Raw genomic sequence first — 15,670 nt, forward strand, 5'->3', positions numbered from 1 at the left:
AGTAAATGAAGTGGGCCAGCCAAATTTGATATTTAAAAAATATTAAACTATATTGAATGGCACATAGGTAGGTAAACTTATTATCTTTCTATTATCTTGCGTACTTAGGTGTCACCATAAAGTAGGAGACATCAAATAATAGGGGTAACCATTATTTTTTAATATTAGGGCTCATTGAGCTTTCATAATTTACTTTTGAATTTTTTTAACGGAATTGTTTCAGACTCCCACTGGGTGACTCCAGGACTCTCAATGGGGTCTGATTGACCAGTAATATTTTATTTTATTTTATTTTTTTTCCTTCCAATAATCAACCCCACGTGGTGTGGGGGTGGGAGGCAAGTGGGGGTTCCAATCACGGTTCTTTTTGTAAATAGAAATTAATTTGATAAAAATAAACACAAAAGAAGATATTTTTAAATTTTTAAAAAATAATATCAAGCATGTAAGAAAATATTTGTTTTTTTTTTCTTTCAAATTTTTCACCCAACAAGTTGTCAGGTTTATTTTGAGAAAACATATTTTAAAAGTCAACCAAAGAGCCTTGCGTGATCTTTTACTTTTTAGGGGTTGTTTGGAATGTTCTAAATAAGTATACTTTTTGATTTTTATAAAATATAAATTGAGTTTAAAGTGATGTGAAAGAGAGATAATGCGACTTAAATAAAATGATGTGATTTAAATAAAATAATAACTTTTTTAATTTTTTAACTTTTTTAAAGATACCAAACTTAACCTTAAACTACGATGGCGTGTATGATTGACGAAATCAAATAGTGCCTGCAGGTCAACTAAACAAATGAAGCCAATGTGTTTCACAAACAACTTATGCACCGCACCGTTTGGTAAGCATTTGAAATTATAGTTTCGCCAATTGATTTAAATACGTTATTTATTTTGAGTTTCTAAATCATAATTGTACATTCATTTCTCAAAACTTAATTTAAAACATAATCATTAATTTTCAAAACTCATAACCAAACACATAATTCAAAACTCAATTCAAATTAATATTTTAAATTTTAAAATATTTTAATTTTGTTAAGATTTTAAATATTTTAATATTTAAATATGTTACAATTTTTTTAATTTTTTAATTTTTTGAATATTTTTAAATATTTTAATTTCAAAATATTATGATTTTAATTTTTTAAATTTTAAAATATTTTATAAAAATAAATTCAAACTCTATTTTATAAAAATATTTTTAAATATTTTAATTTTTTTTGTTATGTATTTGGTTATGATTTGAGTGTAGAGTTGTGAAAGTAGTATGGAGTTTCGAATTATGTGTTTGGTTATGAGTTTTAAAAATAATTTCTTAATTGAGTTTTGTTTTATGTGTTTGGTTACGATTTGAGTGTAGAACTGTTTTTAAATTTAAAATATTAACATTTTAAATTATTTAAATTTTTTGAATATTTATTTAAATTTTTTACTTATTAAATTTTCTAGATTATTTAAATTATTTAAATATTTGTGATTTAAATTTTTTGAATATTTATTTTGAAAAAAAATTATTTCCTTTGTAGTATTTTCAATTAAAAAATTGATTAATATTATTTTCTGTTAATAATAAATTTTTTTAATTGAATTTTAAAAAGAGTTTGGTTATGTGAGTGTTGATCAGAATTTTCAATAGCGTGAAAGTAGTGTGTTTTGTTATGAATTATAACAATTTGAATTAAGTTTTGAAAACTTTTTCCAAAACTCATAACCAAATAAATTTTCTTACTTCACATGTCAAATCAAACTTTCAAAACTCAATTTCACACTCAATTCAAAACTCAATTCAACAATCTACTTAAAAATCATAACCAAATAAATTTTCTACACTCAAATTATAATTTCACAACTCACAAACTCAAAATATAACTTATACGCTCAAATCATATTTACAAAATTTTACCAAACGCAACCTTAGTTTTTGCATCTATGTCAACTTAATGATTCCCAATGCATTTATGTCAAATATGCCTGCAGGCCAACTAAAATGAAGCCAAGCAGTGTGTTTGGTTTGAATTTTTGGATTAAATTTTTTGAAAATTAATTTTTTTAGTTTTTATGTTTTTTTATTTTTAGTGAATATTTTTAAAATTTTAAACATTTTTTTTTTACTTTTTTAGATACACATTACTTAGATGTATCTAAAAAGTAAAAAAAATATGAAAAAATATTTTAAAAAATTAATAAATACATAAAAATACAAAAAATGTAGTGAATTCTTGTATTTTTTTTTTGTATTTTTATATTTTTGGTATTTAGTGAATTTTTAAAATATTTTTTTATAATTTTTTTACTTTTTAAATGTATTTATGTTAAGTGTGTCTAAAAAATAAAAAAATTATTTAAAATATTAAAAAAATTTAATAAAAATAAAAAAATACAAAAAATAAAAAAGTAACATCTTTAAAAAGTATTTTTTGAAATGTAAAAACATACGATATGTTTCACAAAACAACTTAGTTTTTGTATCTATATCAACTTAATGATTACCAATGCATTTATATATATATATATATATAAACACCGACCTTGAAATCGTCAGTTGAGTGTTGGGGGGAAGGAACATAAGGCTGTGATTGTGGAGGTAGCCATGGTAGCCTTCCTTTTAACTAGTCTCTGCGTTTTCTTCCCTTTGGCTATATTCATAATAAAGTTCCTGCACAAGGTATGGTGGACTCCGATCCGGGTACAATATATGATGGGTTTGCAGGGAATCAAAGGCCCTTCTTATAGCTTCCTTCATGGAAGCACCAAGCAGATCATGAACATGAGAAAGGAATCCTTCGCCACTGCAATGGACTTATCACATCATATATTCCCAAGAATTATGCCTCACATTGATGCATGGATCCAGCTATATGGTAAAACTTCTGTTAGTATTTTCCGTCGCAGAACTTTCTTTTTTCTTTTTTTCTTCGATAAAGAAGTATAGGAGGGGGAGACCAATGAAGAACAATTGAATCTTTTATTATTTCTTTATGATCAGATACATTGTATATTTATACAGATACCATGTAACAAACTTCCAACAAACTATAACAAACTATAACAAACTCTAACTAACTTTGAGTTAACTAACTCTAATTACTAACTAACCTGGGTTCAACAAACTAACTACTGAACTAACTATCTTGAGGTCTTGGGCTTGCTGCAGAGCTATCTGGTGCAGAGAGAGTCTTATGGGACTGCTGCAGAGAGACTGTTGCAGAGAGAGTCTTATCATCCCCCTGCAAGCGGATGGGAGGAGAAGTGACCAGCAGCTTGGACTGAAGGTATTGAAACCGAGCAACAGACAGTGGTTTGGTGAAGATATCTGCAATTTGCTCAGCAGAGGGTATGTAGTAAAGAAGAAGCTTCTTGGAAGCAATTTTGTCACGAATAAAGTGACAATCGACTTCGATATGTTTGGACCTTGTGTGAAACACAGGATTGGAGGCTAAGGCAATGGCAGATAAGTTGTCACACCAAAGAATGGGAGTGGTTACAATAGGGAGAGAAAGATCATGAAGAAGCATTTGTAACCAACTAAGTTCAGCCGTAGCATGAGCAAGAGAACGATACTCGGCTTCGGTGCTGGAGCGGGACACAGTAGGCTGCTTTTTAGCAAACCAAGAGATGATGTTAGAACCGAGGAAAACACAGTAGCCAGAGGTAGATTTGCGATCAACAGTGTCACCAGCCCAACTGGAATCAGAAAAGGCCTGAAGCTCAAACGAACTAGGATGAAAAGTCAAGCCATGAGAAAGGGAACTTTGAACAAACCGAAGAATGCGTTTAAGCAGAGTAAAGTGAGCATTAGTAGGTGCATGCATGTATTGACAAGCTTGATTGACAGCGAAAGACAGATCTGGACGAGTAAGAGTTAGATACTGTAAAGCACCTACCAAACTTCTGTATAACTGAGGCTGATGAAAAGGAAGATTTGCAGCAGGAGTATCAACAAGTTTTATTGACATAGGAGTAGGACAGGGTTTACAAGAGGTCATTCCAGCTTTAAGAAGAATATCAGAGGCATATTTAGATTGAGACAGAAAATAAGAGTCACCCACTGCTTGAATAGAAATACCCAAGAAATAAGAAAGATCACCCAATTCTTTCATGGCAAAAGCAGAGTGCATCTGGTGAATGAGAGCTTGAAGATGAGAGGGACAATTACCAGTAAGTAAAATGTCGTTGACATACACCAGAAGAACTGTTATGGTAGTGGAAGTCTTGTGAATAAAGAGAGAGTTATCACAATGACTATTGACAAACCCGTGAGATAATAAGAACTTGGAGAAAGTAGAATACCAAGCGCGAGGAGCCTGTTTGAGGCCATAAAGAGCTTTCTGAAGCTTGCATACATGATGAGGAGAGGAAGAGCTAACAAAACCTGGGGGTTGAGTCATATATACTTCCTCATCCAAAGTGCCATGAAGAAATGCATTGCTGATATCAAGTTGCTTTAATGGCCAATGATAATGTAAAGCCATACAAAGCAAAACCCGGATAGTGGGATGTTTAGCCACAGGGCTAAAAGTTTCAGTATAATCAAGGCCCTCTTGCTGTAAAAATCCCTTAGCAACCAACCGAGCTTTATATCGGGCAATAGAACCATCACTATTGCGTTTGATTCGAAAAACCCACTTACAACCAATAGCCTTCTTAGTAGAGGGAAGAGGGACAAGAGACCAAGTACCTTGAGTAAGTAAGGCATTTTATTCTTCAAGCATAGCTGAATGCCACAGAGGGGAAGCAAGAGCTTGTTGATGAGAGGAAGGTTCAATGTCTGAAAAGGAAGGAGTAGTACAAGCGACAAGACCCTTAGTTTTAGATCTGGTAAGCATAGGATGAGAATTAGTAGAAGAAGGTAAAGGAGGTAAATGAATAAAAAGAGAATCAATTGGAATAGGGTGAGAAGATGCAATAGGGTGTGAGGAAGGATTAGATAAAGGTGGAGCAGACAGTTGGTCAGCAGAAAAGGGCTGAGAAACTGGAGAAAGAACAGCAGCAGTGCTGGGAGAAGAACAAACCAGAGGAGCTGGAGAGGATGCAGGCAGAGGAGCTGGTGAGGAACATGGTTGAGGAACTGAGGAAGGAATAACAAAAGGTCTGTGAGAAGAACAGAAAGGAGGAGCACCAAAGGAAGAAGGCAAAGAGGCTGCTGGTGAACAAGGTGGAAGAGTAGCAACAGCAGATCGGGAGGAAGGTGGAGCAGGAGTAGATGGAGGCCAAAAGAAAGAATGAAGATGAGATAAAGATTGAGTAGGAGCAGATGAAGAGGTAGAAAAAGGAAAAACATTTTCATGAAATTCAACATGTCGAGTAATATAGACTTGACCCGTGGTCATGTCCATACAACGATAGCCTTTATAGGAAGAGTGATAGCCAAGAAAAACACATAAAGAAGATCGAGGCTGCAACTTAGAATGAGTGTAAGGTCTTAACCAAGGAAAGCATTGGCAGCCAAAGACCTTCAAAAAAGAATAATCAGGTAAGACATGATAAAGGAGCTCAAGAGGAGATTTGTTAGACAATTTTACACTGGGCAGTCTATTAATGAGATGAATGGCAGTAGCAACTGCATCAAACCAGAATGTAGTGGGAACAGAAGAATGATGAAGCAATGCAATAGTAGTCTCAACAATGTGTCTATGTTTACGTTCAGAGACACCATTTTGTGGGGGAGTATAAGGACAAGATAGTTGATGGACTATTCCTTGAGCTTTTAAGAATTTAGTCATGGAAGAGTTCACAAATTCAGTGCCACCATCAGTTCTTAAGACTTGAAGTTTAGTAGAAAATTGAGTCTCAACATAGGCTTTAAATTCTAAAAATTTGGAGAAAACTTCACTTTTGTAACATAGAGGATAAAGCCAAGTAAAGCGACTATAATCATCAATGAAAAGCACATAATACTTGTATTCAGATGAAGTAGAATGAAAAGGTCCCCATACATCACTATGAATGAGAGAAAATGGATTATGCACAGTAGAATTTGACAGTTTAAAGGGAAGTCTATGACTCTTAGCCATACTACAATGTGTACAAGAACTAAGATCAGACTTTGTTTTATTAAAAGAAAAAGGCAAATGCTTCTTTAAAACAGTAAACTTCAATGAAGATGGATGGCCCAATCGTTTGTGCCAAGTATCTGCAGAAGCACAGGCAGAAGTCTTTGTTAAGAAGGCAGTAGATGAGACTGAAGAAGGATGCTTAGCAGTAAGATGATGAGAAGAAGACAACAGAGATGGAAAGTGATACAGGCCATTAGCATTATATCCCTTGTGCAAAATGGCCTTGGTGGTCTTGTCCTGAACCACAAAGGAAGAAGCATCAAAAGTAATAGTGCAGTTATTATCTTTGGTGAGTTGATGAACAGAGAGAAGATTGGAAGAGATGGGAGCATGAAGAAGTTTATTTAGTTTGAAATAAAAATGAGGAGTAGGAAGGAGTCCTTTACCTGTGTGATGAATAGGAATAGAAGTGCCATTTCCAACCATAATCTGATCAGAACCAGTATAGGCTTGTGATATGTTGAGATTGGAGAGATCATTAATAATATGATCAGAGGCAGCCGAATCAAGGTACCAGGGAGCAGTCTCAGATAGAGAAGGAGAAGGAACAGAAGTAACATAGGCTCTTGGTGAAGGATAAACAGAAGAGAGTTCAGAAACAGACTGTGATGAAGAAGTCGGAGCAGAAGCATGTGGAGAAACAGTCTGATGAAAGTTCATATCTAGTCTGTGCCAACAATCAATAGCCGTATGATTACCTTTGCCACAAATTTGACAAAGTTTAGCAGATGAATAGAATCGACCTCTACCTCGAGAATTATGTCGGCCAGTACCACGAAAAGAGCCTCGATAGCCTCCTCTCTGATTTCGAAAAGAAGCTCGTCCTCCTCTTGAAGAAAAAGATCCACTGGTGGACACATAGGCAACTGTGTTTTCATGAGATTGTAATTTTTTCTGTTTGAAGTCTATATGAAGAGACTCAGAACACAAAAGAGACGATAAGTCTACCATGGAAATAGGCTCAATTCGAGCACGGACAGCAGTTTTAAGAGCATCAAACTCATCCGGCAAGCCATTCAAAGTGATCAGTACCAAATCTTCATCATCCATAGGTGATGAAGCAAGAGCTAATTTATCAGCAAGTTCTTTGATTTGAAGCAAATATTCTTCAATTGATTTGGAGCCTTTGGTTAACTGAGTCAATTGATTCTTGATTTTATGGATGTGAGAACGAGACACCATGGTGAACCGATTGCAAAGAGCAGTCCAGACCTCGAAACTGTGTTGCAGATGAAGAACAGAGGAAAAAATTGTAGGTGTAAGAGTAGCAGTTATACAACTGAGCAGATGAGCATCAGTCTTGTTCCAAATGACTCGATCTGGATTCAAAACTTCAACACCATTAGAGTTGGTGATCATCAATGAAGGACATGGAACTGATCCAATTGCAAAGTCTAACAGCTCTGTAGCTCGTAGAACATTCTGAAATTGACTTCGCCATATAAGAAAATTGGTAGAATCGAGTTTAACAGTGATAAAAGAATTCAGATTGGAAATCAAGAGATTAAGATTTGCAGGTAAAGAAGAAGAAGATGAAGAAGATGATGAAGTAGCCATATATGGATATATGGATTGAAACTATGCTCGTAGGAGCTGTATGGAAGCTCTGATACCATGAAGAACAATTGAATCTTTTATTATTTCTTTATGATCAGATACATTGTATATTTATACAGATACCATGTAACAAACTTCCAACAAACTATAACAAACTATAACAAACTCTAACTAACTTTGAGTTAACTAACTCTAATTACTAACTAACCTGGGTTCAACAAACTAACTACTGAACTAACTATCTTGAGGTCTTGAGCTTGCTGCAGAGCTATCTGGTGCAGAGAGAGTCTTATGGGACTGCTGCAGAGAGACTGTTGCAGAGAGAGTCTTATCAACCAACGCTACTGGACTTAACCATAAGAGTCCCTGCTAGCTTTAGAGCTTCGACAAGTTATAATATCTTTGGTAATACTTATCAATAATCAAGTTCGTTACTTTTATTTTAATTTTGGTTATATTTGGAGCAGGTGAAAATTATCTTCAATGGCGTGGTCCTCAACCTCAATTAGTTGTCACTGAAACTCAGCTGATTAAGGAGATATTGAACAACAAAGATGGAGCCTTTGTTAAAACGAAGCCTAGTAGTTACGGTAAGAAGCTAATTGGAGATGGGATTGTAGTAACTCGAGGTGAAAAATGGTCCAAGTTACGTAAAATCTCCAACTATGCTTTCCATGCGGAGAACTTGAAGGTAATTCTTCTTTTTACATCATCGAATTTTCTGTTCGTGAAGGATGATTAGTTATGAGGTATGCTGTAGATATTGTACCAACAATTTCAGAGAAGGGCTCGTGTGTGTGCAGGAAATGGTCCCAGCAATGACAGCAAGTGTGGAAACCATGCTAGAAAGATGGAGACATCGTGAAGGAAAGGCAATTGAAGTATACGAAGAGTTCAAGTTGCTAACATCAGAAATTATTTCACGAACAGCTTTTGAAAGTAGTTACTTGGAAGGGAAGAATATATTTGACATGTTGATTAAGTTGAGCACAATCATATCAAGGAATGAATTCAAGATTCGCTTTCCTGGCATCGGGTACACTCCTCTTCTTGAATTTCAATCCTCTCTATTTAGTAGGATTAATAAGTTAAGAGAAATGTTAGAGATCATGAAAATTTTGTCATGAAAAGGATCATGAAAAATTTGTGACCCTTAGATTACTTTGATTACTGTGTGGTGCTTTATTGTAAGTGTAATCCAAAGGTCACAAATCTTTCATGACCATTTTCATGAAAAACTTTTCATGATACCTAGCATTGCTGATAAGTTAAGGCTCAAAGCATAAGAAAGCATGAGAGTATCAAGAATCCTAACTAGTTTACATGAACTACGATCCTTGGGATTCCCCTAGTAGCATTTACTTGCACTATAATATATAAGAGTTTTAGGTACCGAACTTTTTTGTTTTGAAAAGTGAAAATTTTGGTAAAAAAAAACTTTAGAAGACAAATTATTGTCATCATGAGAGTCGTCACTAACGCTTCATTTATTTTGGCAGAAAAGATTTTCTACAAAAAAAATTTCAAAAAACATTTTCTATAGAAAACTCTTTCGAAAAATGCTTTCCACATAAAAACTTTTTTTAATGTTTGGTTGCGTTCTTGAAATTAATATACTAGTTGTTACATTAGTGGTGGTGGTAGTGGCGGCAGTAAGGTGGAGGCAAAAGTGGAGGTGTTGGAGATAGTGGTGGTGGTAGTGATGCAGCGGTGGTGGCGGCAGTGGCAGTAGTAGTGTGGTGGTAGTAATGTGGTAGAGATGGTAGTGGTGGTGGCTATGGGATAGTGGAGGTTGTGGCGGTGACTATACTGATGGTGGTGGAGGTAATGGTAATAGTGGTAATGTGGTGGCAATAATAAAATTTAAGTTTGGAAAACGTTTTTTGTCTTTTAAAAGTGAAAAACATTTTATATCCAAATATGATTATTTTTCCATTGGTCATAGGAAATATTTTCCGTTGACTTTTGTTTTCTATTGTACCATACAACAAAAAATGCGGAAAATATTTTTCTAAAAAACATTTTTGTCTAAACAAACGAAGCTTAAAAGATCATCCCAAAAAGTTAATAAAAAAACCTTTTGCAACAAAATTTTGAAAATGTCGCTAGTAAGTATACTTTTAGGAACAAAATACTTTAGTGTGAAAATGATTACTTTTTTTTTTTTCTTTCTTTCTAAAATTTTGGTCACAAAAGAACAATAATTCATCACTAAATGTCTAATTTCATCACTAAAAATATAAAAATGACACTGCCAGCAACTATAATATTTTATTCGTAAAAAGTCTGTTTCTAAAACCTTAATTTGTTGTAGGGGTGGCATCAAACATGTCTCTTTTACTTGTCAATTAATCAATTCCAAATTTGCTGAAAATTTGTGAAGTCAAATGATGACAATGAGTTGGTATCAAAAGTCCTAACTAGTTTACATGGTCTAGGATCTTTGGGGCACCCTTGCTAACAACTACTTGGCATCAGACATGCCAACTAATCAATTTCCAATTTGCAAGAAATTTGTGAAATCAAACGATGATACTGAGTCAGATAGAATAGAACACGTAATTCGAGACTTAATCATAACGATGATACAAAAAAGAGAAGAGAAAGTGGTGCAAGGAAAATCGGACAACTACGGGAGTGACTTTCTTGGATCACTTATAAAGTTTTACCATGATGCTGATGATAACAGTAATATTTCAATTGACACTGTGATAGACGAATGCAAGATATTCTGCATTGCTGGACAAGAAACCACTAATGGCTTACTAGCTTGGAGCATTTTTCTCCTAGCAATCCATTCAGATTGGCAAGAGAAAGCAAGGAAGGAGGTGCTTGAATTGTTTGGCCAACAAAACCCAAGTCCAGAAGGCATCGCAAGATTGAAGAGTGTAAGCAATTTCAACTCTCTAATCATCATCCATTAATGTATGCATATTATCATTTCATATCAAATGCAGACGATATCAATACTAAACTTCTAAGAAAACACAAAACACTTCTATCTTAGAGGCACCTGACAAAACTCGTGAAGTCAATTGCTGGACTAGCCTAGAGTGGTTAGTCTTCTACGTAGAAATTGGCCATGCGTTTTACATGTTATCATAGTTAGGTCATTCCTATGCCAAGATGGGGATGTCCCATATTGGATAAAGATGATGTCCATAATGGACTTATAAGATGACGCAAAATGAGTCTATCTTATAGGCTCTTTTTGGGCCTGGATCCTAAAGGGAGAAATTCGTGAGGCTGTTGTTGGGTTGGGATATAGAAAAACATTTTTTTAGGTACAGTTGGGTCGTAAATCTGACAATGCGAAATAAGATTAAGTTTCTAATCATTTATTTTTTTTCTTGTAGATGAGCATGATCTTAAATGAAACTCTAAGGTTGTATAATCCAGCAGCCAATATGTAGAGAAAAGTTGAGAGGGAAGTCAGATTGGGAAAGCTTGTTCTTCCAGCCAATATGGATGTCTATATTCCATCTCTAGCACTCCACCATGACCCTAATATATGGGGAAAAGATGCTCACCTTTTCAAGCCAGAGAGATTTGCCGAAGGGGTGGCTAAAGCAACTAATAACAACACAACAGCATTCATTCCATTTGGTTTAGGACCTCGAATGTGTGTGGGTTTGAACTTCGCAGCAGCTGAAACCAAGATAGCACTCTCAATGATTCTGTAACGCTATACATTCACCCTCTCGCCAACTTATGTTCACTCACCAATGCAAATGCTTACTATTCGCCCAAAACATGGAATTGAAGTCATATTCCATGCATTGTAAATTTCAGTTGTAGCTTTTCCCTTATCAATGTGAGCAAACTCGTAAACTATTGACAATATATGCTTTCCGTTGAAATAAATTTCAGAATGGACAAAAAATATCTGATATTGTGGAAGGGGCGATCCTTTTAATCTGTCCATTGCTTGGTTGTTCTCTTAAACATCTAGTGTTCTCAATAATATATATATATATATATATAACATTTTTATATCATAAAGGAGAACACAATATGCTAAATAGGACAAACCATTATTGAGGCATGGGTTGGGACACTTGAGACAATAGATTTGTCTTCATTTTTTTACCTCTCGAAAGTTTTGCTTCATCCTCCTCCAAGCTTTGCAAAATCATACCAATGAAGTTGACATTAGTCTTTTGGTTCTTATTGACTAGTTGAGTCACTCCTAAATGTTAATCAAGCAAAACATATGTCGTGGTCCAAATATATGTGAGCAAAATGAAGCTAAATTTTTGTGTGGAATATTGTGGAAATAAATTACAAAAAAGGAGAAACAATGCAACAATTTTTCCACTCACTTCTAAACACACACAAAGGCCACATGAGATGTTAAGATTGAATAGTGACACTCTTACGCTTTTGGTGAATATTGGCCATCAATCAATATAGTAAAGCTTGATTTTGGCGGTATATTTGGAGTATTGATCAACATAGTAAGGCTTGTAATGGATAACACTTTCTATGTATAGCTTTGAATTTGCTAGCTTTGTTAGATCAACGATTCTATAAAAAATTTATGCAAAAAGAAAATACACGTACTAAAAAAAACACTTTTTGCGACCGCTATAGACCGTCGCAAATAATAAAAATACAGTCGCAAAAGACCTTTTGCGACTGTCCATGCGACGGTAAATGGGGGTCGGGAATGTAGGAGTGGCAAATACTTTTTGCGACGGCAAAGCAACGGTCGCAAAATTATTCGCGACCGCTATTTTGTCGTCGCAAAAAATGAAGAAAAATGCTAACATATTTTTTGGCGACCATCTTGTTACCATCGCAAAAAAAAAAAAAAAAAAAAAAAGAAAACAAGAAACATAATAGTGTAACGTTAAGCATTTTAGGAATAGCAATGACAAGAATTCAAACAGTATAATATTATAGTTTAATCAGGCATTTCATTTGAGTCTCAAAATTGGAGCCGTATATAAAAGTTATTACAACTAAAAACTTGAAAAAAAATTCTTTTATGACATTCTAGACATTAAAACACATTTGGGACTGCACAATTTCATATTAAAACACAGGATCCTTCTTCATATTAAAAGCCCAAAACCCAAAGGATGTGAAAATAACAATTTGCTAAAGAGAATTTCCTCTTCTTGATTGCCAACATGGTTCTTCGCTCGCAAATTTTGATCTGGAAGTCACTAAACTTGTCCGAGTTCATAAACATAAGGCCATTCTTCTTCGAGTCTAAACAATAGCCCAATAAAGCATATTAGAAAATTACAGAGTCAAAAGAGCATATCAATGCTATGAAAATTGTGAGGATCTCTTGAAGCGATTTTCTTTGCACACAAACAGATATTCCAAATCCACTTACAATTACAACTTTCCTAGTATCAAATTCAGTATGGAAAGCAGATGTGAAACAATTGAAGAAAACCAGACTAATAACAAACTATATAAATCCAAAAAATCAATCTCTGAGACACAAACAACGAGTCCCACATCGAAACAATATGAGAAAAAAGTGTCACTCATAAAATTTTATGGATGACATGCAGGTTCCAAAAACAGTCAGATGAAGGTAAACTAACAAGGGTGCAGGATGTTTCTAACCATGGACAGACAAATGACATATGGTAGTAGAAAGTATAACCAAAATAAAAAAAAAAAAGCGAGAAAAAAAACATATAAAACAGAGAAAAATCAGGGAAACAATTCTCTCAAGCACTAAACTTCCAAAGGTGCTATCACAAACAAGGATATATTTGATATAAAAACAAGCTTCAAGTCACAACAGTACAATCAAGGTCTGGCTTGGAAGTCATTCTCCTAGAAAACTAATTAGAGCACATGCCATAATTTTTTATTACTATGGCATTTTAGCATCATTATCCTGATAAGTATATCACAAGAGAACCAATAAAGGACTGTAAACCTGGAGGCTATGGCATCCCTCCAAGCACAGGAGCTCATAATGAATGTCCAAGCAATCAAAAAGGGTCCATACAACTGAAAAATCCACTAGTAGATCGGATAACTTGCAATGCTAATTCAGAACCCTGTCAATTACCAATGAATCAAACCACCATTTATTGATTTACCATATAAATTAACCAAATTTATGTAGGTTCAGAATTTATTTCACACATAACCCAAGTAACATAGGAAAAGAACATACCACTATCATCGAACCATAATGGAAATGAGTGGGAGAGAGACAAATATAAGAGCTGCCAATAGACTTGCAGAAATAGCAAATTTCCATTGAATGAAGATCAAACATTTGAAAAGTCACCATTCCATATTACAAAACAAGTTCATAAACATTTATCATCCGTTAATTGTAAAAACTTAAGATTGAACATTATGAAAATCAAAATGGACAACCACAAAGTTAATACATAATCCATCCTAAAGAAAACAAACACTAACATCTGGGTGTGACATATTTGTACATACAGATTTTTTGTTTTTGTCCTAGAAGAGTAAGAAGATAGAGAAACAAAAATTGAGAAAATGACTGTATATATATACACTCACAATTTGTCTATATATATGCATGGCTTTGATGACTCTGTTAATATACTCAGAGAGACTAACATTATGCGTTCCATCCTCAAAACTTCTTTTCATCCCAAATTTATCCTATAAGGAATTTAAATATATCTAGCATATTTAAGTTAAATATATCTAGCATATTTAAATACATCCATCAGTTTCATAGATGAACCAAGATTTAAAACACAAAACAAAAATGATGTCATGTACACCTATCCTATGAGGTCCAAGAACCTTCAATTATTCAAGATACTACTCACTTTGCATCAAGGATAATTATGAATGCATAAAACAAATTAATAGGGCTTCAATCCTGAAGTAAATTAATACATAAACAAATTAATACATAAATCTAGTCCAAGAACCTTCAATTATTCAAGATACTACTCAGTTTGCGTCAATGATAATTATTTAGGATTGAAGTCCTATTAATTTAGAATCTAAACAACCCATGTTTAGACAAATGAGAACTCCAAGGCCAGATCTAGAGGATAAACAAATTTTTTTCAAATTCAACATACCACATGGACAACCGCTTTTAGCCATTTAAAGACTATGACCCTTCTATCAAAATTTCACTGGTACAACAATCTTCCTCAATTTACAGGGATGAAAATTATGCATTACCTGTGTATTGTTTTAACACTCATCATCAGAACAGAAAGATGCCCAGTGCTGAATTCCTCTTGCTCATTCTTGACCCGTCACAGGCAGTTTCAAACAAATTTTATATCATAAAAGGAGCATGAAGGCAAAAACTACAGCTACTAAAAAATGTACACAATAACTTAAAAAGTCTATTTTAGCAAGAAGATGAAAAATGATGGGTAGGTCAAATTATACATACATATATATATAGCCCTCCACGTGCAAAATTATATTACAGTAATTAAAACAAAATGCTTCGTACAAATAAAAAATTTAATCAGAAGACACATTCAATGCACACTTCACAATAAAGCATACATTGACACCCCATCCCCTCTTTTCATTATTTTCTGTAAACAAATCATGTATTATTTAGTCAATAATTCATCAAACCAAAGGCAATATAAACCATATACTTTGGAAAAATCATGCTGCAGGCCTAGTTAAAATTGACCTTCAACTCAAACCTAGTTGAGCACACATTGGGTTCCCCAAAAAAGTGAAAAACAGAAAGTACAAAGAAGGGGATGACAGAAACATTGTGAGAACCCAAATATAAAAATTAAGTAAATAATTAAATAATAACAATAATAATATTACAATCTCAAATATTTTGATGGTGAATCTTAAAGTGCAAATTAAATATTTGGAGGGTCTTTTAATTAATTTTAAAACTTAAAATAAATTTATGGTGAAAGTTTTCAATTTAAAAGCAAGATTTATTATTTTAAAAAATAAATAAATAAATAAATTAAATTAAATTAAGTGACAAATTAGTAAGCATATTTTGATCTAATAGTAGTTGTATTTTATTTAAATTAATGGAGAGATAAAATAAAATAAAATAAAACAAAGAACATTTTTGTCTAGAG

At 33.7% G+C, this 15,670-nt stretch overlaps 1 pseudogene across 1 annotated transcript; it reads left to right on the forward strand.

Annotated features, from left to right (window-relative positions):
* Positions 1-2,528: 2,528 nt before the first annotated feature.
* Positions 2,529-11,519, forward strand: LOC114278116 (cytochrome P450 CYP749A22-like; annotated as a pseudogene). Its single transcript, XR_014344171.1, has 5 exons — positions 2,529-2,867; positions 8,087-8,310; positions 8,423-8,640; positions 10,114-10,507; positions 10,976-11,519. The product of XR_014344171.1 is annotated as a cytochrome P450 CYP749A22-like (transcript).
* The last annotated feature ends 4,151 nt before the right edge of the window (positions 11,520-15,670 follow it).

This window comes from Camellia sinensis, chromosome 11 (genome assembly GCF_055761805.1).
Source record: "Camellia sinensis isolate YWXY chromosome 11, ASM5576180v1, whole genome shotgun sequence".
Taxonomy (NCBI): Eukaryota; Viridiplantae; Streptophyta; class Magnoliopsida; order Ericales; family Theaceae; genus Camellia; species Camellia sinensis.